Here is an 11,980-nt window from a genome sequence, read left to right as displayed (position 1 = left end):
TGCAACCAATTTCTGTACATTGAGTTTGTATCCTGCGACTTTGCTGAATTCATGTATCAATTATAGCAGATTTTTGGTGGAGTCTATCGGGTTTTCCATGTAGAGTATCATGTCATCTGTGAAAAGTGAAAGTCTGACTTCTTCTTTGCCACTTTTGATGCTTTCATTTCATTTTGTTGTCTGATTGCTGAGGCTAGGACTTCCAACACTATGTTAAACAACAGTGGTGAGAGTGGACATCCCTGTCGTGTTCCTGATCTCAGGGGGGAAAGCACTCAATTTTTCCCCATTGAGGATGATATTAGCTGTGGGCTTTTCATACATGACTTTTATGATGTTTAGATATGTTCCTTCTATCCTGACTTTCTTGAGGGTTTTTATTAAGAAAGGGTGCTATATTTTGTCAAATGCTTTTTCTCCATCTATTGACAGGATCTTATCCTTTCTTTTATTAATGTGATTTACATAAGAAATACTTTCCTTTTGCCCTGTTAGGGATTCTGAGCTTTGCTCAGACCTTTTCTGTGGATATGTCTACTCCACACTTCTTGTTCCCTTTTGTGGAGGAAATCTTAAAATTATATGCCTTCTATTGATCCTGCACTGTCAGGTTTGGTACTGACAGACTCCCTTTTGCTGTCCCTGCATTGCTGCTGAGTGCCTAAGTCTGTGGTTTCTCCTAATTCTGCAGAATCAAGCTGGTTTTCTACGCATACTCAGTAGCCCTCTTCAGAGTCTCTCTCACCACTTTTTTGGGCATGCTCAAGGAACGGACCACAATGTACTGGTGTGTGTAGGTGAGGCACTTGAATCACTGGGGGTGCCCATGAACCAGTTGAGATCCACAGGCAAGCATCTACCACAGTCACAGGTGGGATTCCTGATGGAGCCTGCAATGCAGTTAATAGGATCCACATCCCTTTGTGCCCCTGGTTGCTATTCTACCAGCCACTCCCTGTCTCCCAGCCACACTGCATACCTCAATATTCTGGATGGGATGAGAAAAAAATGTGGGTCTGGTTTTCAGCATTCTACATAGGTGGTGAAACTGGGTACTCACATGCTCATGTTCCCTCATGGGAGAAATCAGGACAGACAAAATCCATCTTGGCATTGAGCTGTGCTGCTTTGGTGGAAAGGTAATGCAGGGAAAGTGAAACGGTCCCTCTTATTCTCTTCTATGATTCCAGTCTTGGATTTTTTGTTGTTGGTGTTCCAATGGTATGCTAGTTTTTCTGCTGGATTCCTGGACTTCCACAAATTGAATGCTGTCTTGTCCATTGGTAATTGGCTAAATTGTGTTATTTGGGAGCAAGATAGAAAAGAAAACTCTTACCATGTTAATGACATCACTACCTCTCGATGACTTTCTTGATTTTTTAAATGTTTATTTATTTATTTTGAGAGAGAGAGAGAGAGAGAGAGGGAGAGAGAATATCCCAATCAGACTGCATGCTGTCAGTGCAGAGCCTATTCAGAAGTTACTTGGGAACTCAGCCAGGTGATCAAGGTTAACATCAACAGTGATAAGTCATGTTGATGGTATGTAAAGAGTGGCACTTTACCTTGCGGTCTTCCTCCCCAAAACATAGAACACCAGTATAATCATAAGAAGAACATCAGAAAATCCTAGTTACAGGACATTCTACAAAATTCATCCCCAGTGTTCCTTCAAACTGTCACTGAGAACAAAGTCTAAGAAACTCATACCCAAGAGGAGACATAATAACTAAAAGTATTGTGGTATCCTGGAACACACAAAAAAAGAACGTTATATTAAAAAGTTAAAAAAATGAATATATAAACTTCAGTCACTAATAACACATCAGTATTAATTCATCAGTTGTGACAAGCACACCATACTAATGTAAGATGTAAGTCATAGAGGAGACTAAGTGTGGTACACCTATAGAAAATATCTCTACTATTTTTTAAAGTTTATTTATTTATTTTGAGAGAGAAAGAGAGAGAGCACTTATGCGCAAGCAGGGGACCAGCAAAGAGAGGGAGAGAAAGAATCTCAAGCAGGCTCTGCACTGTCAGCGAGGAGCCTGATGTGTGGCTCAAACTCATGAACTGTGAGATTATGACCTGAGCTGATTCTGATGCTTAACTAACTGAGCCACCCAGGAGCCCTTCTCTCCTATTTTAAAATAAACTTTTGCTAAATCTAAAACTATTCCAAAATAAAGTTTATTTTTAAAATTTTTCTGAGAAAATTAACTACAAGTCTGGGGAGGTCAAAATGGCTAGATTTCCAGGGCACAGAACCAGACAGGAGGGAGCTGTGCATGTGCACACACACACACACACACACACGCACTGCACAAGGCTGCACACACACACGCACTGCACAAGTAGTCCCTGTTCAGGCCAACCAGAGTGGAAAGCCTCATAATTTGTGGGGTATTGGGTAAAGTACTTAGGCAAGTTTTGCCTCACTAGAGAGGCAAATTTAGCTCTATACCAAATGATGTTTTGGCCCTAACAAACTTTATTAGAAATGTCATTTGAAAATATCCTCTTCCATTCAGTAGGTTGTCTTTTAGTTTTGTTGATTGTTTTCTTTGCTGTGCAGAAGCTCTTTATTAAAAAGATGTTTTAAAATATATTTTAGTTAGTTAACATGTAGTGCAATATTGGTTTCAGAAGTAGAATTCGGTGATTCATCACTCACATACAACACCAGTGCTTTATTTTTTATTTTGTTTCCCTTGCCTCGGGAGAATGTATGTATAAAGAAGTTGCAGTGGCTAATGTCAGAGAAGTTCTTTCTTCTAGGGTTTTTATGGTTTCTGGCCTCACATTGTGGTCTTTAATCCATTTTGAGTTTATTTTTGTGTATGGTGTAAGAAAGTGGCCCAGTTTCATTGATTTGCATGTTGCTGTCCAGTTCTCCCAGCACCATTTGTTGAAGAGACTGTCTTTCCCATTGGAAAATCTTTCCTGCTTTGTTGAAGATTAATTGACCATATAGCTGTGGGTTCATTTCCAGATTTTGTCTTCTTTTCTATTGATATATTTGTCTATTTTATACTGTTTTGATTACTAAAGCTTTGTAGTATAACTTGAAACCTGGTATTGTGATGCCTCCAGCTTTTTCTTTTTCAAGATTTCTTTGGCTATTCAGGGTCTTTTGTGGTTCCATACCAATTTTAGGATGGTTTGTTTTTGACTCCAAGATTTCTGCTGAAAAGCCTGCTCATAACCGTATTGGGAATCCCTTATATGTAAAGTTTCTTTTGAGATTTTCTTTGATTTGACTTTTGACTATTTATCACGTGTCTCTGTGTGGTTCTCTTCATTTTATCCTACTTGGAATTTATTGAGCTTCTTGGATTTGTGGATCCATGTTGTTCCTCAAATTTGGGAAGTGTTTTATATTATTTTTTAAAATAATCTCTCTGCCCCATTCTTTCTTTCTTCTTCTGGGACTCCAATAGTAGAACATAAATTGGTCTACTTGATAGAGTCCCAAAAGTCCCTTAGGGTCTATTCATTTTTCCTTAATATTTTTCTTTTCCTCCTGAGATTCAATAATTTCAAATGTCTTCAAGTTTCCTAGTTCTTCTGCCTGTTTCAGTCTGCTATTGAATTTCTCAATTCAGCTATCTGTATTTTTCAGCAACAGATATTCTTTTTGGTTGTTCCTGTTATTTTATTTATTTATGTTATTTTATTTATTTAATTGATTTATTTTTTAACTAGGCTCTGTGCCCAACATGGGGCTTGAACTCATGACCCTGAGATCAAGAGTCACAGGCTTTACCACCTAAGCCAGCAGTACCCACCCCCCATGTAATTTAAAATGTCAACTTCCCAATAAAGCTCACCCCAACTTCTCTTTGGAGTGTTAGATATTCTATCATATTCCTCCACCCATAATCTCTTGCCACAGGTATCTGTGTGTCTGCAACTTTCACAAGCAATACTTGCTGTTTTCCAAAGCTTTTTCCAGGCTGAGATTCATGCTATTCCACTTTTGCCCCATCTGAGCTCCTAATCCAAAGAAACAGACCAATCCCTCAGGCAGCCCCCAGACCGGTTAGAATGTCACAAGTAAAATCTGGTTTGCTTCCTTCATTTTGATGGAGGAAATTGGGAACTGGGATTTTGTTTCCTTTAGACCACCCTACACTGCATCACACCATAGAGGTGTTGAGACAAAAGTGAGCAAGAATGCCATGAAATTTCCTATTTTGAATGTGGCTTTTTGTTGATTGGGCATTTGCTTGATTGCTGTAGTCCATTGTTTTCCAGGGCTTCTATAAAATTATTTCAGGGGCACCTGGGTGGCTGCCTGTTGAGTATCTGACTCTTGGTTTAGGCTCAGATCATGATCTCCCAATTCGTGGGTTCAAGCTCCATGTCCGGCTCCGAGCTGACAGCATGGAGCCTGCTTGGTATTCTTTCCCTCTCTCTCTATGCCCCTTCCCCACTCGCTTACTCTCTCTCTCAAAAAAATTGTTTTTTCAAAAATTATTTATTTATTTATTTATTTTTAATTAAAAATGTTTTGTTTATTTTTGAGAGAGAGAGAGCGCAAGTGGGGGAGAGGCACAGAGAGAGGAAGATACAGAATCTGAATAAGGTTCCAGGCTCTGAGCTGTCAGCAAAAAGCTTGATGTGGGGCTTGAACTTGTGAAATGTGAGATCATGGCCTGAGTGGAAGTCAGACGCTTAACCAACTGAGCCATCCAGGATCCCCTCAAAATTTTTTTTAAATGTTTATTCCTTTTTGAGAGAGAGAGAGAGAGAGACAGAGAGAGAATGAGCGGGGGAGGGGCAGAGAAAGAGGGAAACAGAGGATCTGAAACAGGCTCTGTGCAGACAGCAGACAGTCCATTGTGGGGCTGGAACTCATGAACTGTGAGATCATGACCTGAGTTGAAGTCAGATGCTCAACCAACTGAGCCACTCAGGCACCCCTCTCTCAAAATTAATAAACTAGAAAAAAAATTATTTTAGCCCATGTACAGTTTTAAAAAATGTTTTCATGGGCAAAGAAGGCCTGGGGCTTCCTATTCTGCCATCTTGCAAATCTCCCTTCACTGTGGCCAGTATTATAGTCCCATTTATTTCAATGCTCACTAGTAGTTTGGATATGTGAACAAATTGGATATGTGAACAGAGGCTTCAGGCCTTCCTCATGGTTTCTCAGCAGGAATCAAAATGAGATGTGTTTTAATAGCACAAAATTACATTCAACCTATGTGACCTTGTACTACATCAAAATGGAAGCATTTACATGCTATATTAATGCAATTAAAAGAAATGTAAAGCGATAGATTTTGTTTTGCAAAGCCATGGGTTAGCAATTCTGAAACTACTTTCTGTACATTCTGTCTCCCCACAAGATGCTTATTAGTAATTGTGTAGTGGAGAAATCTGAAAGGCACTACCTTAACCAAATGATCAAAGTTGACAGTGCCTTAATGGGACAATGTGCCTCCTGATATAGGTGCATTAGATTTTTTTGTAGTATTCCTGCTAAAGATAATCTAAATTTAACACCAAGAAAACATTAGTGAAATCCAATTTGCCAATATTATGAAAATATAAAGAAATCATCAGGAAAACACTAACAATTTGTTGCCTCCCATTTAAAGTAAGCCCTGTCAGTGTGGTTTCTTTTCTTTCTCTTTTTTTTACAGCCACATTGAGCTGTACAGCAAGGGTACAGATGCACAGTGGGCAAAGGTCGTTATATGACCAGAACTGTATTTAACCAAAGCAAGAGAGCAGCCAGCAAGTTACAGGTGTACACAAGCGAGTATATAGGCTGACCATGTTAAGAAGGGAGAAGAGGGATGGCGAGGTATAGAGCTATGATCAGTGCATCCGGCGTGGGGCTGGGGAGACTTCCAAAATCTGGGTAGGCGCTTATGAAACTACAAAACTTCCCTGGTCCCGCAGACAGGTGCCTCTCTGGAGACTGCGGCCGCCCGGGGTCAGCCAGGCTCCAAGCCCCACGCACCTCCTGCCGCCCAGGACTACGCCTCCCGGCGGCCTCTGCTCCCGGCGCCCAGGACTACACTTCCCGGCGGCCCCCCCCTTCGGAAGCGGTTTCGTCCAGACCTGCCTTCCCGCCGCTGATTGGCTGCTGCCTTCCCGGCGCTGATTGGCTGCTGCCGGCCGCCGCCCGCGCGGCGGCTCTCGGAGGTGGTGTCGGTCCGCTTGTCGTGACGCCAGGTGTGGGGTGCAGGTTCCGGTTACAGTGGGTGTTGGCGAGCGGCTGACGGTGACTGTGCGCGTGTCTGGGAGCGGGAGTGGACGTACGAGGGGGCGATACGGGGAGGGGCGGGGCGCCCGGAGGTCAAGTGGGCACCGGCGGGCGTGCCTTGCTGGTGTGCCCGTCCTCCCGCTCCGTGAGCTGTGCCCGCTGTTTCCTTGCGCGGTGCTGAGGGAGGGGGCGGGGGAGGTCGGAACGTGCGGGAACCTGCGCGTATCTGGGCGTCTGCTGTATTAGCGGCTCTTAGTGTTCCTCGGAGTGCTTCTTCCAACTCATGGTGTTGATTTGTTACTATTGGTGATTTCCTCTACTTGCATTTTTATTGCATTCTTAGTCTTCTTCATTCGAATATACTGTGCATACGATTGCACGAGTTGGTGAATTTTTGCAACCCTAATACGCCTTGGCAATCAGCACTGAGACAGGGTGAAAAAAATAAAAGGATATTGCCAGCATTCCAGTTATCATACCCCCCTGCCCCGTTACTGTCAATATCTGATAACGTGAATCCTTTACAAAGAATTCCCTTGTAAAACCTTTGTAAAGGTTTCCTTTGAGATTGCCTTGGCTATTCACAGATCTTTGCACTTCTATAAGAATATTAGAATTGATTTGCTAATTTCATTAAAAAATTACTTTTTTAAAAATTGGGGTTGCTTTGAATCTACAAAATTTTTTGAGAGAATTTACATCTACTCATAAGTCCTCTAATCAATGAACATGGGATATATATATCGTTCAATAATATTCTGTCTTTTTTTTTAATCTAGAGGTCTTAAGACTATTTTGATTTGTAACTAGCTATTTGATTTATTCTTATACTGTTGAAAGTTACGTCAGTTAAAATTTTGTGTTTCTGTTTAGTTCTTGATTTATGGAAATTTATGGATTCTTTTTAAGTTGACCTTTTTTCAATCTTGATAAAATCACTCAATTCTAGTAGTTATCTATAGATTCTTTAAGATTTTTTAATGTACACAATCATGTCATTTGTGACTAATGAGTTTAATTTCTTCCTTTTTAGTACTTATGCGTTTTATTTCTTTTTTCTTGCCCTGTTGTACTGGATCAGACCTCTAGTTGAAAGGTCTTTTTCGTAATTTTAAGGGGAATGCATTCAGATTTTTAGCTTTAATTGTGATTTTTGAGGGAGCATTTTAAGATTTGCCTTATCAGGTTAATGATAGTGTTTCCTTTGATTTCTGGTTTACTCAGTTTTTATCAAAATGTTGGATTTTGTCAGAATTTCTGCAAGTATCCAGGGGATCATGTAATTTTCTCTTTTTTCTATTAATGAGGTGAGGTACACTGATTTTTAGTAATATTATTACTATTTTAAGGTATTATTATTATTATTTAAAGTAAGTTCATGCTCAACATGGGGCTTGAACTCAGAACCTGAGTTCAAGATCAGGAGTCACATGCTCCACTGACTGAACCAGCCTGGCACCCAAAGTACATTGATTTTCAAGTGTCAGACATCTCTTACATTTTTCACATAAGCTCCACTTGGGTATGATATATAGGTATGATTTTTATATATTACTGCTACTTTATTTAAGATTTTGCAGCTTTGTTCATGGGAGAGATTGGTCTGTAGTTGCCATTTCTTCCTTGTTAGGTTTTGGTATTAAGATTACACTTACCACTTAGAAAGAATTTAAGATTGGTGTCACTTCTTTCTTAAATGTTTGGAGGAAGTCATCAGTTAAGTCATCTGGGCCTTAGTTTTCTTTGTGGGAATTTTAAAAGACTGATTTCCTTAATATGTCACCGAATATTCTTATTTTCTACTTGTGGTAGCTTTGATAAGTTGCATTTATTGAGAAACTTACACATTTCATTCAAATACATTTTTTACATGCATTAAGGTTGTTAATAATATATATGTTTTTAAGTATCTGTAGGATTATTATCCCTGTTATCATTGCTGTTTCTCTTATTTTGTTGTTGTTGGTTGGCCTGTTAGGGGCTTATAAATGTTTTTCACTCTTTGTAAAGCAGCAACATTTTGATTTTGTTGCCTTTGCTTTCTGTTTCACTGATAGCCTCCCTTGTCTTTATTATAATTAATTTTTCATTAGGTTTGGTTTGCTCTTCCTTTTCTAGTTTTCTGAGATGAACACTTAAACGCTTCGTTTTTAGCCTTCTTTTCCTTAAGAAGGCTGTAGATTTTCTTTAAGACTTCTTTAAGGCTATAAATTTTTCTCTGTGCACTACTTTCAGCACATCACACAAGTTTTGATATGTCATACATCAGTATTTTTCAGTTAATTATACTAATTTGTAATTTGATTTCTTCTTTGATTCATGGATATTCGTAAATATATTGTTCAACATTCAGGTAGTTGGGGATTTTCTGGTGGCATTTTGTTAGACTTTTAGCTTTGTTCTGTGAGGTCAGTGAGTATCATTTGAATGATTTCCTTGTTGAAAATTGTGTAGCCTTTCTTTATAGCACAGGATATAGCCAATTTTGGAAAGATTTCCAGTGTATTTGAAAAGAATGTGAATTCTGTCATTTGATCAAGTAGAATTCTATATGTTACAATAACTTTGTTAGTTATATCAGTCAGATATTCTTTAACCAATACTGATTTTTTCCTACTTGTTATGTTAACTGTAGAGAGGGATGTGTTAAAGCTCTCTCTCTTTGCATTTTTGTCTTACTGGTTTGCTTGTCTGTTTTTGCCTTCTATATTTTGAAGTTGTGTTGAGTAGATAGAGGCGTAGAATTTTGATTTTCCTGTTGTGTTGACATCTATAATAAAGATGAAATATTCCTGTTTAAGGCAAGAATAACTAATAGACATAAAGCCTATTTTGTTTGATATTACTGTAGTTCTACCTGCTGTCCTTTGGTTAGTATTCACATGCTATGTCTTTTTCTATTCTGTTACTTTCAATCTTTTTCTACCTCATATTTGAAGGGTGTCTTTTGTAAACAGCATGGAATTGTATTTTGTTATTAAATATGCTCCAACAAGTTTAGTCTTTTCTTAGTTTGTGTTAGTTTACATTAAATGTAATTACTTACATAGTTGGGTTTATGTCTGTTTTGTTGTTGTTTTTTCCACTTAGTACATTTTTTTTAAGTTTATTTATTTTGAAAGAAAGAAAGAGTGAGCAGTGGAGGCACAAAGAGAGAGGGAAAATCAGAAGCAGGTTCTGTGCTGCCAGGGCAAGAACCTGATACGGGGCTTGAGCTTATGTGAGATCATGACCTGAGCCAAAATCCAGAGTCAGACGCTTAACTGACTGAGCCATCCAGGTGCCCCTAGTTCATCTTTATGTTCTCTTTTGTCTTATTTTGGGTTAACTGAATTTTGTATCTTTCCATTTTTTTCCTTCCATCATACATTCATGTATGTTTGTTTTAGTGTTTTTGCACTAGAGATTGCAAAATGCATCATTGATGCTTTATAGCGTAATACAAATTACTATTTTTACAATTTCCCAGTGGTGCTAGAATTTTAGAACTTTTAAAACTGCATTTGCCAACTTCATCCTGTCTCTCCATCCCCTCCAGTATTTCTTGGTAATGGATTTTAATTCTACATGTACCTTTTTTTAATTAAAATTTTTTTTATTTTAGAGAGAGAGTGCATGCGTGGAGGACAGGGGAAGAGGGAGAGAGAGAATCTTAAGCAGGCTCCACACTCAGCACAGAGCCCAACATGGGGTCTGACCCTGGGATCATCACCTGAACTGAAATCAAGAGTCAGGTGCTCAACCAACTGAGCCACCCAGGCGTCCCGATTCTACACGTATTTAAATATGAATTTTTTTTCCTGGTTAATATTCATTGAAATTTACCCCTATACTTATTCATCTTTTATGTTTTTATTCATTCTCATGCTTTCAGTGAGGATTCTTTCCCTTCTGCCAGGTGAACCCATAAAACTTTCCTTCATATGGGTTTGGATTAGGAGTTGACAGAATATAGGAAGCTCTCAGCACTAATACATGATAATAGGGCCTTTATAGTAGGCAGTTTAGCAATTTTTGTGTAAAAATTTGAACTACACACCCTACAACTTGACTCATGGATATTATCATACAGATTTGTTTGTGCGTGTGAAATAAAATATAAAATAGATAGTGATGGTTTATAAATAATCTAAATATTGATTATTAGGCAGCTAGTTAAAACATTGTGGGTCATGGGACGCCTGGGTGGCTCAGTTGGTTAAGCATCCAGCTTTGGCTCAGGTCATGATCTCACAGTTTGTGAGTTCAAGCCCCATGTCAGGCTCTGTGCTGACAGCTTGGAGCCTGGAACCTGCTTCGGATTCTGTATCTCCCTCTTTCTGCTCCTCCCCTGCTTGTGTTCTGTCTCTCTCTCAGAAATAAACAGTTTAAAAAATTGTGGGTCATTCTTAAGACGGATTATTTTTTTAAGTTTAGTTTTTAAAAAAAATTTTTTTTAATGTTTATTTATTTTTGAGAGAGATAGACAGAATGCAAGTGGGTTAGGGGCAGAGAGAGAGGGAGACACAGAATTGGAAGCAGGCTCCAGGCTCTGAGCCGTCAGCACAGAGCCCATTGTGGGGCTCGAACTCGAGCCGTGAGATCATGACGCCAGCTGAAGTCGGACGCTCAACCGACTGAACCACCAGGCACCCCTTAAATTTAGTTTTGAGAGAGAGAGAGAGAGAAAATGGATGAGTGGGGGAAGGGCAGAGAGAGAGAGAGAGAGAGAGAGAGAGAGAGAGAGAGAGAGAAAATCCTGAGCAGGCTCTTTGCTATTAGCATAGAGCCTGACGCAAGCCTCAAGCTCACGGACTGGGGCATCATGACCTGAGCTGAAGTGAGAGACGCTTAACCGACTGAGCCACCCAGGTACCCCAAGATGGATTATTTAATATCTCAAGAATAAAGGAGCTCTTAATGCATTAATATAAAATGATCTCTAAAGTATATGGTTAATTAAAAATAAGGCAAAAGGAGGTACTTCCACATATTGTAATGAGACCTAGGACAGTCTGACCAACCTGTTAGTGAAAACACTGGTAAGTTATAGGTACTATATAAAAATAATCACTGAGAGATTTTAAAGAGAGTTAAAAACAAAAGTCTAGAAACTTGAATGTTCAAGAAACCTCCTTTAGTAGGTTAGAATGGAGACATTTTATTATAGCACCTGAATAGTATTGTTATTCTTGCTGTAGCAGCGTCTGCAGTCTCTGGGCTCTTGTTACCATGCCTGTGGGAGGTGGGGATGGGGAAAACAGGTCATTGTGATATACGGTTTGACTTCTCTGAGGAAAGCCTGTCTGTCCTGCCTTCTTTGTATTCAGCTCTGCCCTCTCAGGACAGTCACTGAGAGGACAGATCATTCTTGGAATTCTGAAAACTGTGACTCATGTGAGTTGGAATGATCACTTTCTGTATTTCTATCAGGTCCTATGTTTTTATTGTCTGTCATGAAAGTTGCTCCTGGGATGTCCTCCAGGAATCTGCTCCCAGACCCACTCTTGTGAGCGCCTTCCCTAAGTCCTCTCCTCCCCAGCCTGTTCTTGAGTGTACCATGAACAGTCTTAGACCTTTCTCACGTGGTTAGTTTTCAGTCAGGAATGCGGATGGAGCACATTTTCCCAAGGGAAATATTAAAGATGCCTGCCACAAAACCATGGCTTAATAAGGCTGTGATAAACCACATCCTTTGTCGATACAAAGTTTTGATCTGTTTCAGGGAGGTTTTAAATTAGACATAATGGTATAACTAGATAATAACTTTCCATCTAT

This window comes from Panthera uncia, chromosome D4 (genome assembly GCF_023721935.1).
Source record: "Panthera uncia isolate 11264 chromosome D4, Puncia_PCG_1.0, whole genome shotgun sequence".
NCBI lineage: Eukaryota > Metazoa > Chordata > Mammalia > Carnivora > Felidae > Panthera > Panthera uncia.
This window is presented reverse-complemented; position numbering follows the sequence as displayed.